The 20,440-nt window shown below is 50.1% G+C and overlaps 1 protein-coding gene across 1 annotated transcript in view; it reads left to right on the top strand.

Annotated features, from left to right (window-relative positions):
* LOC138491202 (cytochrome P450 2J2-like) overlaps positions 1 to 20,440 on the top strand; it is a 568,063-nt gene that overhangs the window by 245,040 nt on the left and 302,583 nt on the right. The gene's annotated exons all lie outside the window — the stretch shown is intronic.

The raw sequence follows: 20,440 nt of genomic DNA, 5'->3' as shown, positions 1-20,440 counted from the left end.
AAGGTACCTCGACTCCGGATGGAGTGGAATCTAGAAAAATGCAATGCGACATAAAATCGTTGCAGGATTTTGAACCACTGGAATCGCTTTCTTTTTTTAAAAACTTTATTTAGTACAGTGAAAGTCGCGCATCCTCAAAATCACACACATATTACAGTACTTCACCAACAAACTCGGGATCAGCAATAGTCATACTGTTAGGCATTGTTGGGACTGTTTGTAATATCAAGAGTTGTCTGGCACATATCTATTACAGTTTTGACTTCCGTTTCAAAAGATATTCCCAAAAAGGTTTCCAGATGTCCTTTTGTCTACAAAAGGTTGTTACCTGGGATACGTAGCCCTCCTCCCTCTTCTTTAAGCCACATTTTGATATCAGGGGCAACCTTTGATTTCCAGTGGGTTAATATACATTTTTGGCAATCAAACATCCTAAATTAAAAAGACCTTGTATTTTAACAGGTAACTTGCCAATGTCAACTCTCACACAAAAACTGCACCACAGATTTAATCCAATATCGAAATTATTCTTTTTAATCATATATCTCAAGTCCCATAGGAGAACCCTTATGATAACACGTGTTTCGGCATGTCGCGTGCCTTTTTCAAATCTGGGCATTTGTTTTTTCAAAAACATGCATTACATACATGTCTGTTTTTCTTTATTCAATGTTTTCACCGCAAAGTTCACAGGTTTAATCCCACCTCAAAATTCTAGTCTCCTGTCCCTGCGTGTTGGTAGAGCTGACGTGCAGGGACAGGAGACTAGAATTTTGAGGTATAGTGTAGGTGGTTTAGAATCTTGAATTGTATGAGCCTATACCTGACATTTAGGGATACTTCTTTTGGTTAGACCATCAGAGCCATTGCGCATCGTCTATTGGCCTATTCAGGTCTGTTTCCCATATAGTCTTAGCGTTTAAAGACGATGTCCGGGCAGTTTGACATGCCCTGTATAGCTTGGACATATCCCTTTGGTGTTTCCAGCGGAGACAATATCACATTCTCTGGGCTCCCCAGGCAACGAAGTTCAGCACTGTCTGGCCGCGCCTCTCATTCTGTAGTATTGCAATGATTTAATTGGACTATTGCCCAGTTTCTCGATGACATCTACATTTGTTACAAAGGAGCCCTCAGGGAAGAGATTGTGTAGTGTCAGCATGCCCTCAAGGTCCCACCCTCTCTGCATGTCCCTATTGTATGTAGGGGGAGCCCGGGGCAATTCCAGAGTGGTTGCATACCGAGGTAGGGGGTAGCATCCATTTTCTTAAAAAACCTAGCCCATGCATTCACAGTTGTACAGACTGGGTTAAATGTGCAAGTGTCTGAGTGTTGGTTAGCAAGGATGATAGTGCTTAAGCTTGAAGGGGAGGCACTGTATCTTTCAAGGGCCGTGTGGACTGGGATCTCATGTGTGGAGTACCAGTGAACAGCGAATTGTGCCTGTGCTTCCTCATAATATAATTCAAAGTCAGGCTTGTAGGCCGCCCTGTTCAAACGGCCTGGTCATATCCTCCCATCTCATATGCAGGGTGCCAGTGCCCCAGATGAAGCTATTTGCCAGGGTTCATAGCCTGTTGAAGAGTGCACGACTGGACCAAACCGGAATGTTAGTAAAGTAGGGTACCACAATAATCTTGTATAAGGATAGCCTACCGTATAAGGAGATGGGTAGCTAGTGCCTGTAAATATTTCTCATGGTTGTCGGCTAGCAAGGAGGGATGTGTACGAGAGATCACTATACCCAAGTATTTTAATCTATCCGTGGCCCAGCAGAACCCATAGAGGTCCTTCGGGATACATCGGTCAGCGGGAATAGCTCTAACTTGGAATCATTAATACAGTAGCCTGAATAAATAGAGAATCTCTCCAAGAAGCGGGGCTAGATTCACTGCCGGCTTACGTATGTACAATAACGCGTCATCGGTGTAGAGAGAAATAATGTGCGTTGGGCCTGTCTTATGTAGACCCTGGTGTATGTGCTTCATCCACATTATGCAAGCAAGGGGTTCAATTGTGAGCGGGGACAGCGGACAACCATGTCTCGTGCCACGTCCCAGCAGGAATGAGCGGGAGAATGTGCCCCCATTGTGCACCCTGGCAGCCGGATACGCATACAGCAGTTGGACACATTGAATACAGAAGTCTCCCAGTACCACGTGTCATAGGACCGCAAATAGGGACTGCCATGAGACAGAATCGAATGCCTTTTTAGCGTCAAATGAGGCAGCTACTGCCTACGCTTTTGGATTGAGCTGAGAGAAAATACCAAATAATCTGCGCAAGTTGAATGGCTTCGAACATCCAGGGATGAACCTAGATTGGTCCGGGTGGACCAGATGAGTCATAAATGGCAGAAGACGAGTGGATAACAATTTAGCAAAAACTATTTTCGCTAAACCGAATTGATTATGGATAATGACCTGTAGGAACCCATTTCCGTACCAGGTCTGTTTGGCTTCAGCAGCACCGTGATCACAGCCTCAGAGAGCAATGGTGGCAATCGACCAAGACTTAGTGACTCTTCCCAAAGTAGCATCAAATTGGGGACCAGGGTGACACGTAATTCTTTGTACAATTCAATCCCCAGGCCATCAGGGCCTGGTGCTTTACCGGACGGAAGCGACAGGATGGCATGCAAGACCTCCTCAGGAGTCAGAGACTTGTTCAGTTGTACCTGCGCCTCTAGCGGAAGAACCGAGAGCAGTATTTCGTCCAAATATTTCTCCAGCTCATCAGCAGAACAGTGATCCTTTTTTGAGTATAGAGATTCGCAGAAACTTTGAAATTCCCCATTTTTTGCTTCAGTGGATGTAAGAATTTCTCTGGAGGATCCCCTAATCCCTGTGATATGTTGCACTCCCTTCTCGGTTCTCACTGCAATAGCAAGGAGTCGGCCCGGTTTGTTGGCCTTGCCATATCGTCGCGCCTGAGTGGGGAAATACAGCAATCTGACCTCCCGGTCAGCTAGTTCCTTGAATTTCAAAAGGTTGCCCTTAATTAGACCAAGTAGAGCCTGGTCTTGTGTATTGGCGTATTCATTCTCAAGCTTCTTAAGGTCTAACTCAACCCTGCTCAGCTCTTATCTAGTCTCCTGTGACCCAGACTTTAAAGGCTTCCCAGATTGTGCAATGTAGTTGTACCAAAGTTAATTTTTGTGAAAAAACGTGACTATCCCATTTTGAAGTGTCTCTACAAATAACTGATCTGATAGACATGTAGGTAGCATTCGCCATGAGGGTCGATGGGGGGGGGGAGCCCGTCCCATTGTATCGACAAAGTGATGGGGGAGTGGTCCGAGATAGTTCGAGGTAGGATCTTGCACCCTTTGACCTGCGGTATCAAGTAGGCCGGGATCAGCCAATAGTCGATCCTGGAATGGGCGTCATGGACAGAGGAGTAAAATGTATAATCCCAGACCCTAGGGTTGCGGTCTCACCATACACCAATTAAGTCTGGATGTTGTGCTATATTTAATATAGTATGACCTGCATTCGTTTATTCGCATTGAGTGGACCTGGACCTATCAACTGCACAATCTAGAATTAGATTAAAATCGCTGCCCCAAATAATATGCCTCACCTAATATGATATTTAATGCCTGCCCGTAGAACTCTGGGTTGTCAACATTGGGACCATATGTATTAACCAATACCATGGCGGCTCCAGACATCTCCCCCCAGAGAATAATGTATCTTCCTAGCAGGTCTAAGCAGCGTTGATTTTTTTTTAAAGGGACAGAGCAATGTATCAGTGTTATAACCCCTCGGGATTGTGATGAGTAGTTAGTGTAACCGTTCTGTGGCCCCCATGCGGCAGCAAACCCATCGTTGAGTGTCCCTTGGGCATGCGTCTCCTGTAGCATCACCACCCTGGGGGACAAACAGTTGAGGAATGCCACAACCTTCGTGATTTTATGGGGTGATTTAGACCACAGATATTCCAGGACATGAACATATGCAATAATCCATTGTGCCAAAACACAGTTAAATTGTGAACCAAGCTTGCATGGTGCAGATACAGCGTAGAGCAGTAGTGTGCTATCAAGGAGCAGCCTGCACTGATTTTCACTAACAAAATTAACAACATCAAACCAAAACGTATAGCCTGTATACTTTCATACGTTACTTGTGTGTCATCAAACCCCAACTCTACACTGTTCCATCCCCCCTCCCACATCATCCCCAACTTGATGATGCTACCCATAAAACCCAGAACGTACTTGGACACCCGCTGGGGGGCACCGTGAGCAGTGCTTTATTGATGGCCGCCCTGTTGTGGCACGCTGATATTCACAAAATGTGAGGTACCCATATTAAGTGAAAGTGGGTCGACATAGCATATTTTGCAATAGATAGTCATGTTGTCGGAATCGTGGTTTTCAAGAGGGGGGCCGCTCTCGCCGCCACGGTCCCGCCGAGGCAGTCGTATAGTGATGGTCGTAAAGTCAATGTAAGCTGTTGCTTCCGAAGGGTTCTCAAAGAAATGCGCATGCCCACCGTGCTGTTTGCGCTATTTTGTTGGAAATAGAAGTGCATATGGGACTTGCCTCATGCGCAGTAGCATTTTGACAGTCAGATGAATGAGGTCCGTGTCACAGTAATTAAGGAGTTTGGCGGGGGTGGTACAGGGCAGAGCCCTAAATACCTTCAACTCTCTCTTCCTAAATATCTTCCTTCCCGAGCCCTTAGCTCATCCGTCTCCAACTCCCTCAAGGTCAGCTGCTTCTCGAAGCAACGAGCTGGTGGTAGATCTCTCTCCACGGCAGGGGCCTCTCTCTGGAACAGCCTTCCTGCCTCCCTGAAATTTGAGGAGAACCATCTCCGGTTCCGGAAGCACCTCAAAACCTTCCTCTTTGATTCTGCTTTCTCTCCCCCTCTCCCCTGCTAATTCTTCACTGAAACTGCACTGAATCTGCAACTGGGCCACTCTCACCGACCTCGGTCCTGGGCCCAGCCACTCTCCACTTGCACTGCCTCCCTGGCAACCCCTGCACTGCGGGACTGTCTCTGTATCCCTACAGCCCCCCCTTCCCAGCACTTGTCTACACTTACCCTGCACTTGCCACCAGATGGCCCTTTTCTTGTACTGCACTTCCCCCCTCCCCTTCCCCTTGCACTTCTCCCTTCCCCCTACCCCTGCACTTGCGCGATCTGAATGACACCTGGCCTAGTAGGATCGTTGTCTGTCCTCCTCTTATTTCCCCCCCCCCGCCTCGTCGCGCCTTGAAACACTTGTGTATAGGCGCGTTACAAATGCCATATCATATCATATCATATCATCATATCATATCATGATTTGGCATTTATAACATGCCTATATGCAAGCATTTCAAAGCGTGACTAGGCAAGGGAAGACAGAGACAACAATCTTAGTAGGCCAGGTGACATTGAGATCGCGCAAGTGCAGGGAACGGGGGAAAGGGAAAGTGCATGTAGGGGGAGGGGGCAGTGCAATAAATAGGATCAACAGTAAAAAATAAATACAATAAATAAAAAAAGTAGGTAAAAGTGCGGCCAGCTAGTGGCAAGTGCAGGGGTAAGTGCAGACATTAAGTGTCAAGAACTGGTGGGGACTATAAGTATACAGAAACAGCCCCCAAGTGCAGGGGTTGCCCGGGAGGCAGTGCAAGTGTGCAGCTGGCAGGTAAGGGGACCTGAGCCCGAGATCAGACGGTAATCAGGTGACCAGTGCAGTTTCAGTCAGGAGTTCAGCAGGTAGGAGGAGGAGAGAAAGCAGAAGCAAAGAGGAAGGTCTTGAGGTACTTCCGGAACCAGAGATTTTTTTTGTCGGCAGAGGCATACAGCAGAACATGCACATCAGAGCAGGCCATACATACAATGAGGGTATACAATAATACATTAACTGCATGTGCAACTTTACTACTAGTGGGGGAGCTGTAAATCGTGATGAACCACAACTTATATGTCCCTTAATGAGGGGTCATGAAGGGTTCACTTCTGATGGTGCTCTCCTCTTGGCTGTGCAGGTAACTGGTAAAGGCAGTCCAAATGTTCTTGGGGCGTGAATGAATAGGAAGCATATCAACGTACTCTTCTTCACAGTTTCGGGAGCAAGTAAGCAAATTTAACCACTTCTGATATGTAGGCGGAGAAGAACTCTTCCAACTTTGAAGAACACATTTCTTGGCTACCATGCAACTAATGTTCAAAAATGAGGCCATACCTTTGGCCTCATCAGTTTTCCACACCCCAAAAAGTACTCCCATCGGAACAGGATCAATTACAGTTTCACTGATCTCGGACAATGTCCCCAGGATTCTCTCCCAGAATTCCTCCAATGTATGGCATGACAAAAACATATGCAGATTGTCTGCATTCTCCGCCGTGCAGCGTGGGCAGGCTTGTGGTGCAGTGTTGGCAAATTTGAAGACCCTGAGAGGAGTGTAGTATAGCCTATTCAACAATTTGTATTGCATGGCACGATATCAGAAATTCAAGGAGAATCTATTGGTATGGGAGCACATTTTCTCCCATAGGCGGTCAGAAACTTCAAGGTCCAGTTCATCCGCCCACTCATCGCGAGCCCTGGAGGGTCGAATCGGGGCACTTGTCAATAGCAATTTGTACAGTGAAGAGACAACACCCCGGGCCCCACCCGAGTTAGCTATATATGTGATCCCTGGGGAGTCCGAGGGCTCATTGGGGAAATCTGGCCAAGCAGCACGGAAGGCAGCGCGAAACCTGTAGTATTGCAGAAATTCAAGAGCCGACCCGGAATGGCCCGGCCTCCATGTCTGTGGGTTTATGAACCGCCCATTGGGGTAGAAGTCTGTAAGCGCGTGATAGCCCAGGCTGCCCCAGTGTTGCGCCAGGGTGTGTCGTGTGTGGGCCCCAGCACGGGTAACCCCCAAACGGGATGCCACTTTTAATAGGGGTGTTGTTCTGTCGTGGTGCTGAACAATCGGCCCCAGGCATGCACAGTGGCCCCGACTGGGTCAATGGGAGAGTCCGTTTTGTACTGTCAGTGCGGAATGAATGTCATAACGTTAACTCCGGCTGCAGCCAGGGTCTCCAGCTTGACATGCGGGTTTGGGGGGGAACCGGGATACTAGTGGGAGGCGTATTGAGCTTGCGCCGACAGCCAATACAAGTTCTGGTCCGGTGCGGTAAATCCCCCTCTTTCATATGGGAGCGTCATATCTAACCATTTTTTGCATACCGCTCCAGAGTGCCAAAGGAATTGTGCGCACAGTGTATGAAGTCTTGTAAAGTATTCCCCCCTGGCCAGATGGGAATGTTGCTTTTGGTTAGACCATTAGAGCCATTGCGCATCGTCTATTGGCCTATTCAGGTCTGTTTCCCATATAGTCTTAGCGTTTAAAGACGATTTCCGGGCAGTTTGACATGCCCTGTATAGCTTGGACACCATCCCTTTGGTGTTTCCAGCGGAGACAATTTCACATTCTCTGGGCTCCCCAGGCAACGAAGGTCAGCACTATCTGGCCGCACCTCTCATTCTGTAGTATTGCAATGATTTAATTGGACTATTGCCCAGTTTCTCGATGACATCTACATTTGTTACAAATGTGCTTCCTCATAATATAATTCAAAGTCAGGCTTGTAGGCCGCCCTGTTCAAACGGCCTGGTCATATCCTCCCATCTCATATTCAGGGTGCCAGTGCCCCAGATGAAGCTATTTGCCAGGGTTCATAGCCTGTTGAAGAGTGCACAGCTGGACCAAACCGGAATGTTAGTAAAGTAGGGAACCACAATAATCTTGTATAAGGATAGCCTGCCGTATAAGGAGATGGGTAGCTAGTGCCTGTAAATATTTCTCATGGTTGTCGGCTAGCAAGGAGGAATGTGTACGAGAGATCACTATACCCAAGTATTTTAATCCATCCGGGGCCCAGCAGAACCCATAGAGGTCCTTCGGGATACATCGGTCAGCGGGAATAGCTCTAACTTGGAATCATTAATACGGTAGCCTGAATAAATAGAGAATCTCCCCAAGAAGCGGGGCTAGATTCACTGCCGGCTTATATATGTACAATAACGCGCCATCGGCGTAGAGAGAAATAATGTGCGTCGGGCGCGTCATATGTAGACCCTGGTGTATGTGCTTCATCCACATTATGCAAGCAAGGGGTTCAATTGTGAGCGGGGACAGCGGACAACCATGTCTCGTGCCACGTCCCAGCAGGAATGAGGGGGAGTGTGCCCCCAGTGTGCACCCTGGCAGCCGGATACGCATACAGCAGTTGGACACATTGAATACAGAAGTCTCCCAGTAGAACGCGTCATAGGACCGCAAATAGGGACTGCCATGAGACAGAATCGAATGCCTTTTTAGCGTCAAATGAGGCAGCTACTGCCTACGCTTTTGGATTGAGCTGAGAGAAAATACCAAATAATCTGCGCAAGTTGAATGGCGTCAAACATCCAGGGATGAACCCAGATTGGTCCGGGTGGACCAGATGAGTCATAAATGGGAGAAGACGAGTGGATAACAATTTAGCAAAAATTATTTTCGCTAAACCGAATTGATTATGGATAATGACCTGTAGGAACCCATTTCCGTACCAGGTCTGTTTGGCTTCAGCAGCACCGTGATCACAGCCTCACAGAGCAATGGTGGCAATCGACCAAGACTTAGCGACTCTTCCCAAAGTAGCATCAAATTGGGGACCAGGGTGACACGTAATTCTTTGTACAATTCAATCCCCAGGCCATCAGGGCCTGGTGCTTTACCGGACGGAAGCGACAGGATGGCATGCAAGACCTCCTCAGGAGTCAGAGACTTGTTCAGTTTACCCGCGCCTCTAGCGGAAGAACCGAGAGCAGTACATCGTCCAAATATTTCTCCAGCTCATCAGCAGAACAGTGATCCTTTTTTGAGTATAGAGATTCGCAGAAACTTTGAAATTCCCCATTTATTGCCTCAGTGGATGTAAGAATTTCTCTGGAGCATCCCCTAATCCCTGTGATATGTTGCACTCCCTTCTCGGTTCTCACTGCATTAGCAAGGAGTCGGCCCGGTTTGTTGGCCTTGCCATATCGTCGCGCCTGAGTGGGGAAATACAGCAATCTGACCTCCCGGTCAGCTAGTTCCTTGAATTTCAAAAGGTTGCCCTTAATTAGACCAAGAAGAGCCTGGTCTTGTGTATTGGTGTATTCATTCACAAGCTTCTTAAGGTCTAACTCAACCCTGCTCAGTTCTTATCTAGTCTCCTGTGACCCAGACTTTAAAGGCTTCCCAGATTGTGCAATGTAGTTGTACCAAAGCTTAATTTTTGTGAAAAAACGTGACTATCCCATTTTGAAGTGTCTCTACAAATAACTGATCTTATAGACATGTAGGTAGCATTCGCCATGAGGGTCGATGGGGGGGGGGGCCCGTCCCATTGTATCGACAAAGTGATGGGGTAGTTGTCCGAGATAGTTCGAGGTAGGATCTTGCACCCTTTAACCTGCGGTATCTAGTAGGCCGGGATCAGCCAATAGTCGATCCTGGAATGGGCTTCATGGACAGAGGAGTAAAATGTATAATCCCAGACCCTAGGGTTGCGGTCTCACCATACATCAATTAAGTCTGGATGTTGTGCCATATTTGATATAGTATGACCTGCATTTGTTTATTTGCATTGAGTGGACCTGGACCTATCAACTGCATAATCTAGAATTAGATTAAAATCGCTGCCCCAAATAATATGCCTCACCTAATATGATATTTAATACCTGCCCGTAGAACTCAGGGTTGTCAACATTGGGACCATATGTATTAACCAATACCATGTGGGCTCCAGCCATCTCCCCCCAGAGAATAATGTATCTTCCTAGCGGGTCTAAGCAGCGTTGATTTTTTTAAAGGGACAGAGCGATGTATCAGTGTCATAACCTCTCGGGATTGTGATGAGTAGTTAGTGTAACCGTTCTGTGGCCCCCATGCGGCAGCAAACCCATCGTTGAGTGTCCCTTGGGCATGCGTCTCCTGTAGCATCACCACCCTTGGGGACAAACAGTTGAGGAATGCCACAACCTTGCGTGATTTTATGGGGTGATTTAGACCACGGATATTCCAGGACATGAACATATGCCAAAACACAGTTAAATTGTGAACCAAGCGTGCACGGTGCAGATACAGCGTAGAGCAGTAGTGTGCTATCAAGGAGCAGCCCGCACTGATTTTCACTAACAAAATTAACAACATCAAACCAAAACGTATAGCCTGTATACTTTCATACGTTACTTGTGTGTCATCAAACCCCAACTCGACACTGTTCCATCCCCCTCCCACATCATCCCCAACTTGACGATGCTATCCATAAAACCCAGAACGTACTTGGACACCCGCTGGGGGGCACCGTGAGCAGTGCTTTATTGATGGCCGCCCTGTTGTGGCACGCTGATATTCACAAAATGTGAGGTACCCATATTAAGTGAAAGTGGGTCGACATAGCATATTTTGCAATAGATAGTCATGTTGTCGGAATCGTTGTTTTCAAGAGGGGGGCCGCTCTCGCCGCCACGGTCCCGCCGAGGCAGTCGTATAGGGATGGTGGATTCAATGTAAGCTGTTGCTTCCGAAGGGTTCTCAAAGAAATGCGCATGCCCACCGTGCTGTTTGCGCAATTTTGTTGGAAATAGAAGTGCATATGGGACTTGCCTCATGCGCAGTAGCATTTTGACAGTCAGATGAATGAGGTCCGTGTCACAGTAATTAAGGAGTTTGGAGGGGGTGGTACAGGGCAGAGCCCTGGCTTGGGGACAGGAGCCAGGACACGGTGTGCCCTTTCTACAAGAAAATGCTGGGAGAAGTTAGATGGATCAAATATGGATTTCAATAGTTTTTCAATGACATGCTCCATCGGCCCTTGCAGGCCGCCTCTGGGATCCCGATGATGCTTATGTTGTTGCGTCGGGAGCGCTGTTCCAAGTCCTCACATTTATCACAGATCTTGCTGAACTCCTGTTGTAGAAGCGCACTGTCTCGGTCATGTTTATTGACTTTGTCCTCTGTCTTGCCGATCCTTGTCTCTGCTTCCGTAATGCACACGCCCTCTTTTTCTAGTTTGGACTTCAAGGAGCCGATCATTGATATTATATCGTCCAGATTCATGTTCACTGCCATGAAGCCGTTTTTCATGGCTGTAAGGAGTTGGTCATCCCTGGAGGAGTTTGAAGCGGAAGGCTGTTCATCCACGAGCAGCTGCTCAACAGGACCCGCAACCTTGGCAGGGGTATTAGTGAACAAATCCATTGGACCTTTTTTCTTGGCTCCGGAACCCTTCGTCATGTTGCCTCACCACTGGATTTAGACTGGACCCGTTTTCTCAGCCGGTATGACAATAGTTATACAGTCGTCGTAATCAAGGGTCTTTGCCCTGATGGGCGCCGTGCAAATTATCTGCCAGTAAAAGCTCAATCTATCTGCAATATGGACGCCTCATTATCCAGGAAGAGGTCCGGCTAGCAATCCACGCGGGCCGCAATCGAGAGCTTCAGCACCCCCACATTGTACAATGTAGGGTCTGGACCCTTATATGTATTGCTTCACCAGCCGCCTTCCAAATCCCTGATGCAAGGCGGCCTACCGGCTCTCAGTTAGGACACTTATGCTGAATTTGGCTGTATGGTCTTTACTTCATGGAATGTTAACCTAGGGCAATGCTTCAAAGGCTCCTTGCGCACATGGGCTTATGTCATTATAAAGGCCCACTTATGCAGTCTATATGATATGATATGGCATTTATAACGCGCCTATATGCAAGCATTTCAAAGCGTGACTAGGCAAGGGAAGACAGAGACAACAATCTTGGTAGGCCAGGTGACATTGGGATCGCGCAAGTGCAGGGAACGGGGGAAAGGGAAAGTGCAGGTAGGGGTAGGGGGCAGTGCAATACATAGGATCAACAGTAAAAAATAAATACAATAAATTAAAAAAGTAGGTAAAAGTGCGGCCAGCTAGTGGCAAGTGCAGGGGTAAGTGCAGACATTAAGTGTCAAGAGCTGGTGGGGACTATAAGTATACAGAAACAGCCCCCAAGTGCAGGGGTTGCCCGGGAGGCAGTGCAAGTGTGCAGCTGGCAGGGAAGGGGACCTGAGACGGAGATCAGACGGTAATCAGGTGACCAGTGCAGTTTCAGTCAGGAGTTCAGCAGGTAGGAGGAGGAGAGAAAGCAGAAGCAAAGAGGAAGGTCTTGAGGTACTTCCGGAACCAGAGATTCTTTTTGTCGGCAGAGGCATACAGCAGAACATGCACATCAGAGCAGGCCATACATACAATGAGGGTATACAATAATACATTAACTGCATGTGCAACTTTACTACTAGTGGGGGAGCTGTGAATCGTGATGAACCACAACGTATATGTCCCTTAATGAGGGGTCATGGAGGGTTCACTTCTGATGGTGCTCTCCTCTTGGCTGTGCAGGTAACTGGTAAAGGCAGTCCAAATGTTCTTGGGGCGTGAATGAATAGAAGCATATCAAGGTACTCTTCATCACAGTTTCGGGAGCAATTAAGCAAATTTAACCACTTCTGATATGTAGGCGGAGAAGAACTCTTCCAACTTTGAAGAACACATTTCTTGGCTACCATGCAACTAATGTTCAAAAATGTGGCCATACCTTTGGCCTCATCAGTTTTCCACACCCCAAAAAGTACTCCCATCGGAACAGCATCAATTACAGTTTCACTGATCTCGGACAATGTCCCCAGGATTCTCTCCCAGAATTCCTCCAATGTATGGCATGTCAAAAACATATGCAGATGGTCTGCATTCTCCGCCGTGCAGCGTGGGCAGGCTTGTGGTGCAGTGTTGGCAAATTTGAAGACCCTGAGAGGAGTGTAGTATAGCCTATTCAACAATTTGTATTGCATGGCACGATATCAGAAATTCAAGGAGAATCTATTGGTGTGGGAGCACATTTTCTCCCATAGGGAGTCAGAAACTTGAAGGTCCAGTTCATCCGCCCATTCATCGCGAGCCCTGGAGGGTCGAGTCGGGGCACTTGTCAATAGCAGTTTGTACAGTGAAGAGACAACACCCCGGGCCCCACCCGAGTTAGCTATATATGTGATCCCTGGGGAGTCCGGGGGCTCATTGGGGCAATCTGGCCAAGCAGCACGGAAGGCATCGCGAAACCTGTAGTATTGCAGAAATTCAAGAGCCGACCCGGAATGGCCCGGCCTCCATGTCTGTGGGTTTATGAACCGCCCATTGGGGTAGAAGTCTGTTAGCGCGTGATAGCCCAGGCTACCCCAGTGTCGCGCCAGGGCCGTGTCGTGTGTGGGCCCCAGCACGGGGAACCCCCAAACGGGAAGCCACTTGTAATAGGGGTGTTGTTCTGTCGTGGCGCTGAACAATCGGCCCCAGGCATGCACAGTGGCCCCGACTGGGTCAATGGGAGAGTCAGTTTTGTACTGTCAGTGCAGAATGAGTGTCATAACGTTAACTCCGGCTGCAGCCAGGGTCTCCAGCTTGACATGCGGGTTTGGGGGGGAACCGGGATACTAGTGGGAGGCGTATTGAGCTTGTGCCGACAGCCAATACAAGTTCTGGTCCGGTGCGGTAAATCCCCCTCTTTCGTATGGGAGCGTCATATCTAACCATTTTTTGCGTACCGCTCCAGAGTGCCAAAGGAATTGTGCGCACAGTGTATGAAGTCTTGTAAAGTATTTCCCGCCTGGCCAGATGGGAATGTTGCTAAATATATACAACAGCTTGGGGAGAAGTACCATCTTAATAAGAGACAGCTTCCCAGCAAATGACAGGGGAAGCGAGCGCCAACGTACAATTTTGGACTCTACTAGCTGTGACGCGGCAAGGTAGTTGTCCGCCAGTAATGTGTCTTTGGATAGGGACACCTAGACCCCCAAGTACTTAATCCTGGCAGGTGACCAGCGGAGTGGGTATTCAGTGGCCCGTTGTTGGGTGGAGTTTGTGAGGTGAAAGACCTCAGATTTGGAGTAATTGATTGTGAATCCCGAGTGGGTGCATATGCGGGTGATATCTCGTAATATTTGGGTAGCGTGGTCCCTAATGTACAATAACACATCGTCTGCGTAGAGTGATATGATTTCAGGAGTGACCTTCAGTCTTATCCCTTTGCGGGAGTGGTGCGCTCTGAAGTGGTCTGCCATTGGCTTTATCGCCAGGGCAAAGAGAGTTGGGGAGATAGGGCAGCCCTGCGGGGTGCCTCTGAAGAGCGGGATTAAAGAGGACGTCTGGGAGTTGACTCGGACCCTGGCCACTGGGGAGGTGTATAATAGTTTTATGTATCTGATCATATTGGGCCAATGCCCATCGGCTCCAGCACCAGCCACATATACTTCCAGGACACCATATCAAACGCTTTTTGGGCATCGAGTGTAACTGCTACTGCACTTGTGCTCTGATCGATTCGCGCCATGACGTTGAACAATCGCCTAATGCTGTGGGAGGTGGATCTCCCAGGAACAAAGGCTGCTTGGTCCTCATGGACCATGTGTGTCATGACTGGGAGGAAACGATTTGCAATGACCTTGGCGAAGATCTTGGTGTCTAGGTTCATGAGCGAAAGGGGCCTAGATGAGCCGCATTCATCGCTGGTTTTACCGGGTTTGAGTAGCACCCTAATGGCGGCCTCGCGCAAGGTGGCGAGGAGGACAGACACTTGGAGTGACTCCTCCCATATCTCTAGTAACTTGGGGGCCAGTATCGCTACGTGTTCCTGGTAGAACCCGGCTGTAAATCCGTCAGGCCCCACAGCTTTACCTTTAGGGAGTTTCGATATGGCATCTACTATTTCATCTAATTGGATCGGGGAGTCCAGCTGGGCCCTCGTTGCTGGGGAGATGCTAGTCGTGGGTATCTGATCGAGGAGCTCCCGCATCTGCCGTTCACTTTGTTTGGGTGGTTGGGAATAGAGGTTTGTGTAGAAGTCAGTGAAAATGTCCAGTATCTGCTGGTCTGACCATTGTGTTATACCTTGTCCATTCTTGATACAGGTAATCTGGGCCTGGCCCCACTCCCCCCTTGTTAAGGTGGCCAATGTTCTACCGGGTCTATCACCTTCTCCATACTTCTGTGCTGCCTGTGTGGCGGCTAAAGTATTGGACTTCCCTATTGGCATGTGCATTGAATGGGCGAAGTTCCTCACTAATCAGGGCAAGGGTGGCAGGATCGCCAGAAGACGAACAATCCCGTTCCAGCTCTCGCAGTCGGGACTCGGAGCGACTGAGGTCAGCTCTCATTGTCTTTAGCACTCCCGCCTCCTTAAGACATGGACATTCTCCTAATGTCGGCCTTGAAGGCGTCCCAACGGACACCAATTGTAGTGGCTTGAGGAGTGTTGTGCTCGAAATAGGACTCAATTTCTGCTAAGATGTCAGCTCTAAACACTATATCCCTGAGGGCAGCGGACTTAAATCGCCATGTGGAGCATGTTGGGGCAGGCAGTCCTAATTCCAATGATAGGGTGATTGGGGCATGGCCAGAAAGAGTATGAGTCAGTATTTGCGCATCCCCCACCCTTCCCATAGTACTGCTCGACACAAGAAACAGATCTATTCTGGCGGAGCTATCATGGACAGAAGCGTAATGGGTATATTCACGTAGTTGTGGATGTAGTAGTCTCCAGGCATCCTGTATATCAAGCGCTGCGCAGTGTATCTGCAGCTTGCGAGCTGCAGTGGACAGTGGCCTGGGGACTGTCCCAGTCCTGTCCATCCCTATGTCTAGTATCAGGTTCATGTCCCCTCCCCAGATGATCTGGACTCCTATATAACCCAGCAATATAGAGGCCACCGTGTCCACAAAGTCAGGGGTATCCACATTAGGTACATATGTATTCACAAGAAGGTATTCCCTGTTCACAATTGTGCAGTGCAGTACAACATATCGGCCGTCGGGGTCAATAATGCTCCTGAGGAGTGTGAATTTAATGGATTTGTGTATCATCGTTAATACGCCTCGAACCCGAGTGGAATAGGCGTTAAAATATCTGTGAGGTCCCCTTGAAGGTGCCATGCTCAATGCCAGGGGGCCCTTGGAGTGTGTTTCTTGTAGAAGTAGTATTTTGCAACCGTCTCTGTGGACATAGGCCATCATTTTGTGGGCCTTGGTGTGATTACTCAAACCCCGAACATTCCAGGACATTATGGTAGTAGGCAATTCAGCTATCTAAGGCACATCCCAGCTCCATTGTCGTTGCATGTGTTTGCAGCCTGAGTTGTTACTCCAAAGGTACCCCGATGTGACGCAATACGCTATTCCGCCCCTGCCATTTTCTGTATAACTCCCCCAAACAACTCCTCCTCCCTCCCCCACCACCCCTTCCTGGCAGGTAGTGCCCCAACTCTTCCCCCCTCCCCATTATAGAAAACCTTCCCAAGGAACAAAAAAATGTGGGCCGATCCCAACATGGGTCTACCACACTGCTGGCCCAAAAGTGGCCAACCCCCCCCGTCCAACAACCCCATATACGTGATCGGTGCAACTGCAATGGGGTGCGCTGTTGCCGTGTAGGCGACACATGAACAAGCAGGGAACTTTGAGTACCGATGACGGTACATAAGTTAGCGGTTACACATAACAAATGCATGTCATACATTGCCAGCCAGTGCTGCAGGGACAGAGCCCCTTCCAAGAAACGAGCAACATAGGTAGTCGGGTCCCAGTATCATCGCAACAAGTGGTTAAACCTCAGAGGCCAGTAGAGGCCTATGTCGAATTATGCAGAATCGGGTGAGGCACATATGGTGTCAACACTAGGGGAACCGAACTAGTGCAACTGCTGCAGGAAATGCAAGTGGACATGCAAAGGTGAATTAATGAGTCATTATTACCATCTTCTCGTTTGGAAGCAAACAACAATGTTCAAACAAGAATTACATGAAACTGGGCGGTTGACGCTCAGTCGTTGCCCATGGGGTCCCCACTGCACGGGAAAGCGGTATTTGTGACTCTATGAAATTGACAGCTTCCTCCGGGACGGTGAAAAAGTACAGTTTTTCCTTGTAAGTGATTTTGAGCCATGTCGGGAACAATATTGCATAGGGGACGTTACGCTCTATCAACAGTTTTTTGACGCTGAGAAACTGGCGCCTCTCCTGCTGCATGCCAACCGAGAAGTCGGGAAATATCCTGATGGCGTGGGATTCGTGGCGCAGGTCACCCTTCTCGCGTGCCAGGCGGATGATAAAGTCTCTGTCCCTATAATTGAGGATCCTAGCGATAATAGGCCTGGGGAAGTCTCCCGGCTTAGGGTGCAGTGAAAGGGCCCGGTGGGCTCGCTCTACAGTGAAATATGGGGACAGTGCAGGGTTGCCCAGTAGCTCTTTAAGCAGGTTCTCGACTGCCACCTCCATGCGCCCCTTAAGGGCATTCTCCGGGACTCCAATAATGCGCAGGTTGTTTCTGCGCGAGCAGTACTCCAAATCTTCACACTTGGCCTTCACGGTCTTCATGTCTCGGGTCAGGGTGGCAACCATGTCCTGGAGGGCGTGCAGCCCTTCCTCATTTGAGCTAATTCTGTTTTCTGCCTCGGTGATCCTGGTACCGGCCTGGTCAACCCGTGATTTAAGTGAAGAAACGTTGGCGTTGATATCATCCAGTTTCTTGTGGAAGGAGGTGAAGTTCTTGGGCATTGATTCCATCATTGTAGTAAGATCAGGACCTGGGTGGATGATGAGGGTCCTGGGTCAGCCCTCGGGGTTGCTTTTGTGAATTTATCCATAGCACCCACCTTATTAGCCCCCCGGGACCGGTTAGACATTCCTGGAACAGTACAAGGCTATGGGGTACCCCAGTGTTCGATGCCGGATCGGGGTATGGAGCAGAGCGGGAGCCTTGGGTGGACACAGTGGTAGTGCTGGATCACAAACCTCCGCTGGGAAGAGGGAGAGTTGGCGCCGGTTGTGGCAGCACCAGCGAGGCCGACGGGCCCAGTGATGGTGGTAGAAGATGGAGTAAACATGCGAGCGAGGTTCCACGCCTACCCGGAGGTCACATGCAGCCCTGGAGGATGTGCCTCCAGAGAGTCCCAAGAGGAAGCACTGAGAATGGTGGTGAAAGGTCTGTGTAGGTCAATGGGGGCCAGCCCCACCAGCGCTTAGTCCAGCAATGGTCTGTGATGAGCCAGAGAGGGACCCTAGCGGAACAGCACAGTGCAGTTGTAGAAGTTGACACAGACCCCTGATGTATGGAGACCTGGATGGCGAGGACCGCAGTGCCACAAACAGGGTCAGATGGGCCAGATTCGATGGCTTAGGTGGTTTGTGTGTGCAAATGAGGCTCTGGCCCCCAGGCAGTCCTGTTGTGAAACGTTGGGGCCAACTGTGAAGGACGTATTGGAGGAGGGGAGGCCTGTCTCACTGATGTCCAAGAGCTGTGGGACCCAGGCTGCAAAGGGGTCCGCAGGCGTGATGGTACCCCTACAGCCACTGCTGCATTCAGGGAGTGCAGGGGGGAACGTCCCAGAGGCCCCTCTGTGGGCAACCCCCGCAGCAGTTCTGATGCGGGGAGCGGGTGAGGTGCAACCAGTGTGTGAAGGTCTGTAGGCGGCCAAAGAGGGCCGTAGCAAGGGTGAGCAGAGGGTCCCCACTGCCCAGCGCCAGCGGGCACCCAGAACCCCAGGAAGCAGATTCCCTGGAAGTCCGGTCCCACTCACTGGCCCTGGGGGGGCACACTCGGGTCATCAGGCGCGAGCCGGCAAAGGGCCCGGCCACATCTTGCAGGAACCACCGGAGAGCAGAGCCCCTCCAAGAGCCACGCGCCAACAAGAGCCCAAGGTGAACAAGAGGCCCAGGAGAGCAGCGGGCCAATGGATCAGCATGGGCCGCCCGCAAGCCGCAGCCCCCCCCCCGGGCAGCAGCGCAGGATCAATGCAGGACGCCAACTCCGCGGCAGCCGGGCACAGGCCGGCCCCAGATCCGCAGTAGCCACAGGGCTCCGTCGCGCGGGATGGTCCGACCCCCCCATCACTCAGGCAGGGTCCCGCAGCGTCGTGGCAGGGCTGAGTTGCAAGGAGTCGTGGAGGGAGGGGAGGGCCAGCCACAGTCCCAGCAGGAGCCGGCACGCCACAGGGGATGAGCACCGCTGGCCGCAGCCAACGGCGGAGTCGGGAAGGTCCTGCCTTGTACAAGCTCGTGGGCCGCCAGCCGGGGCACAAAGCACGGGAAAGCCGCTACGGCCGTAGCAGGGCACTGGAACGCCGTTTTCACCCAGGGTTGGGGGAGAATATGCCTGCAAATGTCTACTGCTCAAAGGTGTAGGTGCAGTTGGATGAAATGCCGACGAACCGCAGATTTTGTCGGATTCGTCTCACTGCTACACAGAGCTCTGCAGCTAGACAGCCATTTTCAAGGCTGCTCAACAGCGCCCCCCAACCAGAGATGGTCGTCCTCAAGTTTCAGGGAGCCAGAGACGCCGTACCAGAGGGAGGCCACAGCTGAAGACATTTCCAAAAAAAATCTACAAATATCTGATTGTAGGCTCCTTACCAGAGGGGAACTGTTCCCTCAGCGCGCCAGCAGTGGGTCACCGCAGTCCGGGCCAGGATGACACGACAGCGGGAGAAGGGCAAAGCAGGCTCCGCAAGAGGGCCAGTGCCCTGAAACCAGCAGTAGAGCAGAGCCGGTGTCTTCTACACCCCACCATCTTTAACCCTGGCACTCTGTCAGTGCCCAGGTTATCTCCACAACAGTTTCTCCACAGCTTAGGATTGAACATATGTTGTACACTGCTCAGGGCTTGTTTTCCATATGGAAGGCTACATGGTGTAAGGCTGCCACCTGAGGGCCCCACTGTAGTCCAGAAGGCGTCCCTGAGGGGGATAGGCCCACTTCCAGGCAGGTTAACCACGTCACAGTGAAGTGAAGAACAGTACAACCCAAGGGGCAGAATCCCCCCAGCGTCTCCAGCAGATATCTCTCTGTGGCAGCCCAGCAGCCCCTCCCAGGGGCACCACAGCGGCTTCTTATTTGTGACCTGTCCTCAGGCCCTGCACCTCAGATAGGCCCGGCATCCACCACCCAGCCATAGTGGCACATCAACATCTGCCAGGTCCACCGCATCCACCGTACTTACGGGGAGTGCAGTGCGAGCCAGGAATTGTGTCACCCGGAGCCTGCCAGAGGCACACCGGGATCCAACAGACCCCACCCTACACCAGTTAAATTCTTGTGGGAGATTGTGTGTCCTAACAGGGGGGGAGATGCAGAGCCCCACACTCATAGTCCCCGAAGTCCTTCTAATAATGAAGCAGACCAAACAATATCTATGCAAAGGAGACATCTGTCCAGGCAACCTAATCAAAGACTGTGCTACAGCCTTGGCCCCTTTTGTAACCAATTTCATCAATACCTCCTTCGCTACCAGCACCGTCCCACTCACCCTTAAGGAAGCTTGAGTTCGGCCTCTGTTAAAAAAACCTACCCTGGACCCAGATTCCCCAAACAACCACCGTCCAATCACCACCGTGCCATTCCTGCT

The sequence above is a fragment of the Ambystoma mexicanum genome, chromosome 10, assembly GCF_040938575.1.
Source record: "Ambystoma mexicanum isolate Mex_15411 chromosome 10, UKY_AmexF1_1, whole genome shotgun sequence".
NCBI classification, from domain to species: domain Eukaryota; kingdom Metazoa; phylum Chordata; class Amphibia; order Caudata; family Ambystomatidae; genus Ambystoma; species Ambystoma mexicanum.
This window is presented reverse-complemented; position numbering and strand designations above follow the sequence as displayed.